This window comes from Quercus lobata, chromosome 10 (genome assembly GCF_001633185.2).
Source record: "Quercus lobata isolate SW786 chromosome 10, ValleyOak3.0 Primary Assembly, whole genome shotgun sequence".
In the NCBI taxonomy this organism is placed as follows: Eukaryota; Viridiplantae; Streptophyta; class Magnoliopsida; order Fagales; family Fagaceae; genus Quercus; species Quercus lobata.
In genome coordinates, this window is record NC_044913.1 from 39635275 (window position 1) to 39641385 (window position 6111).

A 6111-nucleotide genomic window follows, 5' to 3' on the forward strand; every position below is an offset into this window, starting at 1 on the left:
ACACACTGCCCCCAAGAAAACAATTTGGCTTTACCACTTTTATATACATAATACAATGTAAGAGATTATTTATCATTTAAAGAAGCAAATTTTATTGTATATTCAATCCAAAAGGAAAAAAAAAGGGGAAAAAAAAGCTATTGTCATGAAAAATTAATTTGAATCACCTATAACTTTGACTAACAATAAAAGTAACATACAAATTAGATTCTAAAAAAAAAAAAATGAAAGTGATTATTTGACACTAAGGGAAAAAGAAAAAGAAAAAAAAAAAGAAGATTTTTTATTCACGTGAATTGCCTGTTACTTTGACAAACAATGAAAGTAACGCGTACATAGTAGAATCTTTTGTCTTTTGATGATTCGATATTCACAACAATGGCAGAGGGAGGATTCAAATCCTAGTTCTCTTAATATAAGAGAGTGAGCTATGTTATTGAAATATAAGACTCTTAGCATATACATAGTTTAATCTAAAAAATGAAGAAAGTGATTATCTTCTACCAAAAACTATGGATTGTATGTTCTTTATGTTCTTAGTGTGCGTTTGGCATTGATTATTTTTGCCAACTTATTTACTATTCAGCTTTTTTTTGCTACTATTCATGGGTCTCATTATACCTTTTGGCACTATTCATAGGTTCCACTGTACTATTTCAGCTAGCTTTTACCTTTATCTACAGTACTTTCAGCAAAAAAATTTTAGTCTCAGCAAAATAAGCGAATCCCAAATAGACCTTTAGTATGCATTTCAAATTTTGTGTCAATTAGATGTTATTTACTATTCGATCCATACACTTATTTTTTATACATAATTTTAGACTACTAAAACTTGAAATTTAAACACTTAATTAATGACATTGCTATTGATTTTTGATCATCTGAAAATTTTACAAACATAAAAGATATAAAAATAAAATGTAATCTAATGATAGATTTCTCAAAATTCACATCCAATAAAAAGATATTAGTAGAGTTGTAGCCAATTGTAGCTAATCTTTGTTCAAAAAGAAATTAAGGAAGAAAAGTGATTAAAATAGAATCTTGAGTCACGTAAACCACCTGTAGCTCTGATTGACAACGAAAGTAACATATACACAATTAAGTCAACAAAAAAAAAAAAAAAAAAAAAGGAAAGCCATTATTTGTCACTAAAAATAATAATTTTGACTCACATGAATCACATATGAGTTTGATTGATTTAAAAAGTAATATGTACATAGTGAAAATCAATTTAAAGCAACAATTAATTGTCATGAACAATTTTTTTTTTTGATAAAAACCCTAACATGAATGGCGTATAATTCTATGAAAGTAATGTATACAATATAGAATCTGAATAATATAAGTGATTATTTATGATGAAAGAAACAAAATTAGAAAAATATAAGCTATATAAATAATGAAATCTAAGAGAAAATTTACATTTAAAGAAACAAATTCTATTGTTTATATAATTCATAAGCCAAAAAAAAAAATGTTATTTGTCACGAAAAGAAACAAAATATTATACAAATTGTAAGGTTGAATTTAATCAACTATCTTGTTGGCTTTATTCCGTGCCAAATTTGTTGTATTTCAGCAATTAATAACCCTGTATTTAGGTGGGATTCTTGTAAGGGTAGTGAGTGAAATAGTATTAAGAAATGTTCAAGAGTATGCAAGAAAAATAGGGACTCACGACTGGATCTCGCGGGTGACTCGCGGCTGCAAGCCGCCAGAAGTTGCACACGTGCCAGGCATGCCAGAAGTTGAAGCGTCATGCTAGCTGGAGCACTACAAGACAAAATAGGATAATTGGCCGTTTAGTTACCTCGCGGCTAGAACTCGCGACTCAGTCAAGCAGCGAGGCCAAGCCGCGAGCCAGCCCTATTTTGAAAAACCTGACTCTTCACATTCCATTCTCACCCTAGTATAAATACCCCTTATACCCACGAAAGAAAGAGAACTTCTAAAGAGAATTTTGAGAGAGAAACCTTAGAAAAAAAAAAAACAAGATTGATTCATCCACAATTTTCACATAAGAGACTTTTCAAATTCCTCTACTTTCTTCCTCTCCATTGTTAAATCCTTGAAAGGCATTTTACCAAAACATTTTCTCACCATATCCATTACTGTGAGAGGGCTGTTTGGTGCTTTGGGAAGCAATTAGGAAGGAACCAATTTCACATTGGTTGATGCTATGATCAAATAGCAAAATCCAGGAAGTTAGAAAAGAAATAAGTTCGGCGCAACCTCGTTGGAAGAAGAAGCTTGGAGGGTTTAGGTACACTGGGTAGATTAGGCTTGGAGGGTCTATTATAGTTCATGTATCCCAACTACATTTTCTAGTGGATTACTTACCGCTTGGAGGGCGGCGGAGAGGTTTTACGCCGAAAGCTTCGATTTCCTCTTCGATAACACATCGTGTGTTGTCTTTGTGTTTGCATCTCTCTTCCCTTAATCTTTGCCTTTTATTTTCTACTGTGGATGTGATTTTAATTGGCTTAGATTATTTACCAATTCTGTTTATAGCTTGTGTTCATTTTCCACACACTTATTGTTTGTCATAAAGCTTGAATTGGTAATTTTGTTATTTGGGGTCTAAACGTTCATAGTGTTTTATACACTAATTGAACTTTCACAAGTGAATTATCTCCAACTAACAACAAAAGTAACGTATACATAATAAAATCTAAAAAATAAGGAAAGTGATGGGCTAAACCATGTGTCAACATAAATGCATGCTAAACCATGGGCTCAAACAAAAAGATGGTTTTTAGAAACCAACTTACCCCAAAGTCAGGGGATCCCTATAAAAGGGATAACTGTCAGTTTCTTTAAAACTTTCTTCATTTTTCCTATGTATGTGTATGTTAAAATACTTAGGTGTGGATTGGATACAGATGATTTCGCATTTGCGTTTTTTTTTTTTTTTAGCACCCTTGCACTATTCATGGGACATGAACAGTGCATTTAGGCTTATGAATAGTAACTCGCACTATTCATGCACGCGGATTACACTAAGCAGGAGACATTGTGCACTGTTCATGAAACTTACAACCATTTTATTCAGAATAAAATATTAAAAATGGGTCCCACGGTATTATTTACACATATATAAATTATTTTGCTACAGTATTTTCAGTAAAATAAGCTGTATCTAAACGGACCCTTAGTATTTTTTTTTTTTTTAAAAAGAATTTTGTACTAGTGTAAATAATTGTTCTTCTTTCTTACCTATAAATGTGTGTTCCTTTCTTCTTTTGATTAATCAAATATTAGGGATCACAAATTATATTAGAAGATGTTGGTTACAAATACGAAAATCTTGCTCTACTCTCATTTTTTTTAATTTTATTTCTATCCATTAAGTTTTGGGTCTTACGTGATAGAAAAATATAATTTTGATGTGCTTGTTAAGTTTTTGCAAGTAGCTTGGTGAGGATCATGATATACAAAGTGGCAGCTATTTAAGATGTTCTAGATGTACGTTTACTGGGCCCACTAAAGAGATTCATGATTCTATATTTATTTTCTAAATTTTGTCTTTGTGGCTACTCATTTATGTATACTTTTTCGACTTTAAATGGAAACTACTTTAAATGGAAACTAGTCGCCAACCTGCGTGTTATGCGTGATAATATTTTTAGAGTGATTTTATTAAATTTATTTTTTTACAATTTGGCCTAATTTAATAAATAGTAATATATTTCATAATCATATTTTCATTTATTATAAGGACAATCAGAAATGTAATATATATAATTTATGTTGTACCAAAATGAAAACACTACAATTTTTCTTAAGAATTCAAATGGTAAGTTAGCAAAAATATTAATTTTTTAATAAAAATTATTTATAACATTTTGTGTATCATTAAAAAGTATATAAAATTTTGAAATTATTAAACAAACTTTCTCAAACCGAATTTTTTCTATTGTACAATAAAAAACATCGAGAAACGCATCTAGAAATTTAATAAAAATCAACAAACTACAATTCAAAATAAAAAAGAAAGGGAAAAATAAAACTCACATCAAAGTAAAACTCCTTCTCCTGAATATGTAAAACATATCAAATATGATGTAATCAATCAAAATATCCAATGCATAATCAAATTCAAAAATTTTTATCAGGCTTTGAAGTAACGCAATAGAAATATGCTGTTATTTCCAGGAAAAAGTGTGGGTTATAATCTAATCTAATCTAATATCTAATCCCACATGTGAAAAATAAATAGATAAATAAATAATTTTAAACACAAAATTGAATTTGTTTTCTTAAAAATCTCAAACAATACACTAATGAGATAATTATATGCATAAACACTTAAAAAAAATTACTCAAATATATAAGAACATTATATAACAAAGACATAATAATTTTCTACTAATTTGTTAAACAACATATTTAGAAACAGTGAAAGGATACCACACAAAAATCATTTTCATCAATATATAGTCTAGACAATATATTGACTAGACTATATCCTGTTGTTTTCCAAATAAACTAAAACCTGACAACAACACAGAATATGACATATTATAATATGATTTTTCTCCAAATTATATCAACAACAAAAAATATTCATTAAAAGTATTTAGTGTTGTAAATAAAATGATAAAAAAAAATATTTGCATCAAGGAACACATATATTGACTAATGACATGCAAATAATTATGAAATGCAATATGTTGTGTTAGTTTTCCTAGATCGATGATTTAATGTCATTCAAAAATCCTAGATCTACACCTTGCTCCATGCAAAAAAAAGAAAAAAGTTTTATTTATTTTGTTATGAGAATACCATGACTTCATGATAGAAAATTCCATATCTGATTTTATGATGAAAAACTATGAATTATATTTTTAATAGAAAATACAGATCTGGTGCAAGAAAGAATGAGTTTTATAAAAATAATTTCAGATATGTTTTTGAGATAGAAAAAAGAATGAATTTTATGAAAAGAATTTTAGATATGTTTTTGGGACAGAAGACAAAAGAATGAATTTTATGAAAAGAATTTCAGATATGTTTTTGGGACAAAAGACAAAAGAATGAATTTTATAAAAAGAATTTCATATATGTTTTTGAGATAGAAAACAAAAGAATGAATTTATAAAACAAATTTTATATCTGTTTTTGAGATAGAAAACAAAAGAATGAATTTATAAAAAGAATTTCAGATTGGTTTCAAGTGAAAAATAAAAATAAAAACAGTTTGTCCTACAATGATCCAAGTGATAATTAAGACGGGTTTGAAAAAAGGAAAGAGAAAAAAAAAATGACAATGTGTAATCAACATCTAAATTAACAAACACTTACAATGTGCATTCTTACTATAAAAATTAATGCAATCAAACATTTGGATACAATGCAATCAAAAATTAATCCTAAATTAAGACGTTGCTTGCAAAATTTTGTAGTTGAAGATATATATTACAAAATATCCATAGTTTAGGTTTCTATCTTTTTCATTCATTAGAAAATCATTAAGTCTACGACTAATGTACAGGATGAGTTAGATCATAGGAGGTACAATGGCTAGCCATTTATCTTTTTATTTTCAATTATAATAAACCAAAAGTAGAGTTTTAGAAAACACAAATATTCATCAATCTAAGGTAGAGATGCAAAAGAAATAAAAAAAATCCAACAAAAAACGAAAAACATGAGAGAGAGAGAGAGAGAGAGTACCTTTTTTGATGGAAAAACTATGTATAAAATGGAAGAGAGTGACAAATTTATAGTAAGAGTTTGGGAATAAGAAGAGACAAAATGAAGGAAGATAAATTGGCAAAAATCATATGTAAAGTTAAACCGCCAAAGATGAATATGTATAGACAATACTTTTGTTTTGGATTATTTATTTATAACATCAAAATTGAAGTACTTGAATATGTAAAGTTAAAACTGTGGGGCCCAACAATTCGTGGACTAGGCCCATTTGCCCTTAAAGAGTCCGAAGGCCCAATCAGAGGAGAGCTGTAGCCCAAGCTCTACAACGCAGAGCACAAAAGAATTTTGGGAGGCAGCCGAGGACAGTGTAGTCCTCGGCAAATCCATAGTCCCACCAGAACAAAGGGGTGAAACTGGTACAGGGACGAATTCGTAAGGAGATCCAAGATA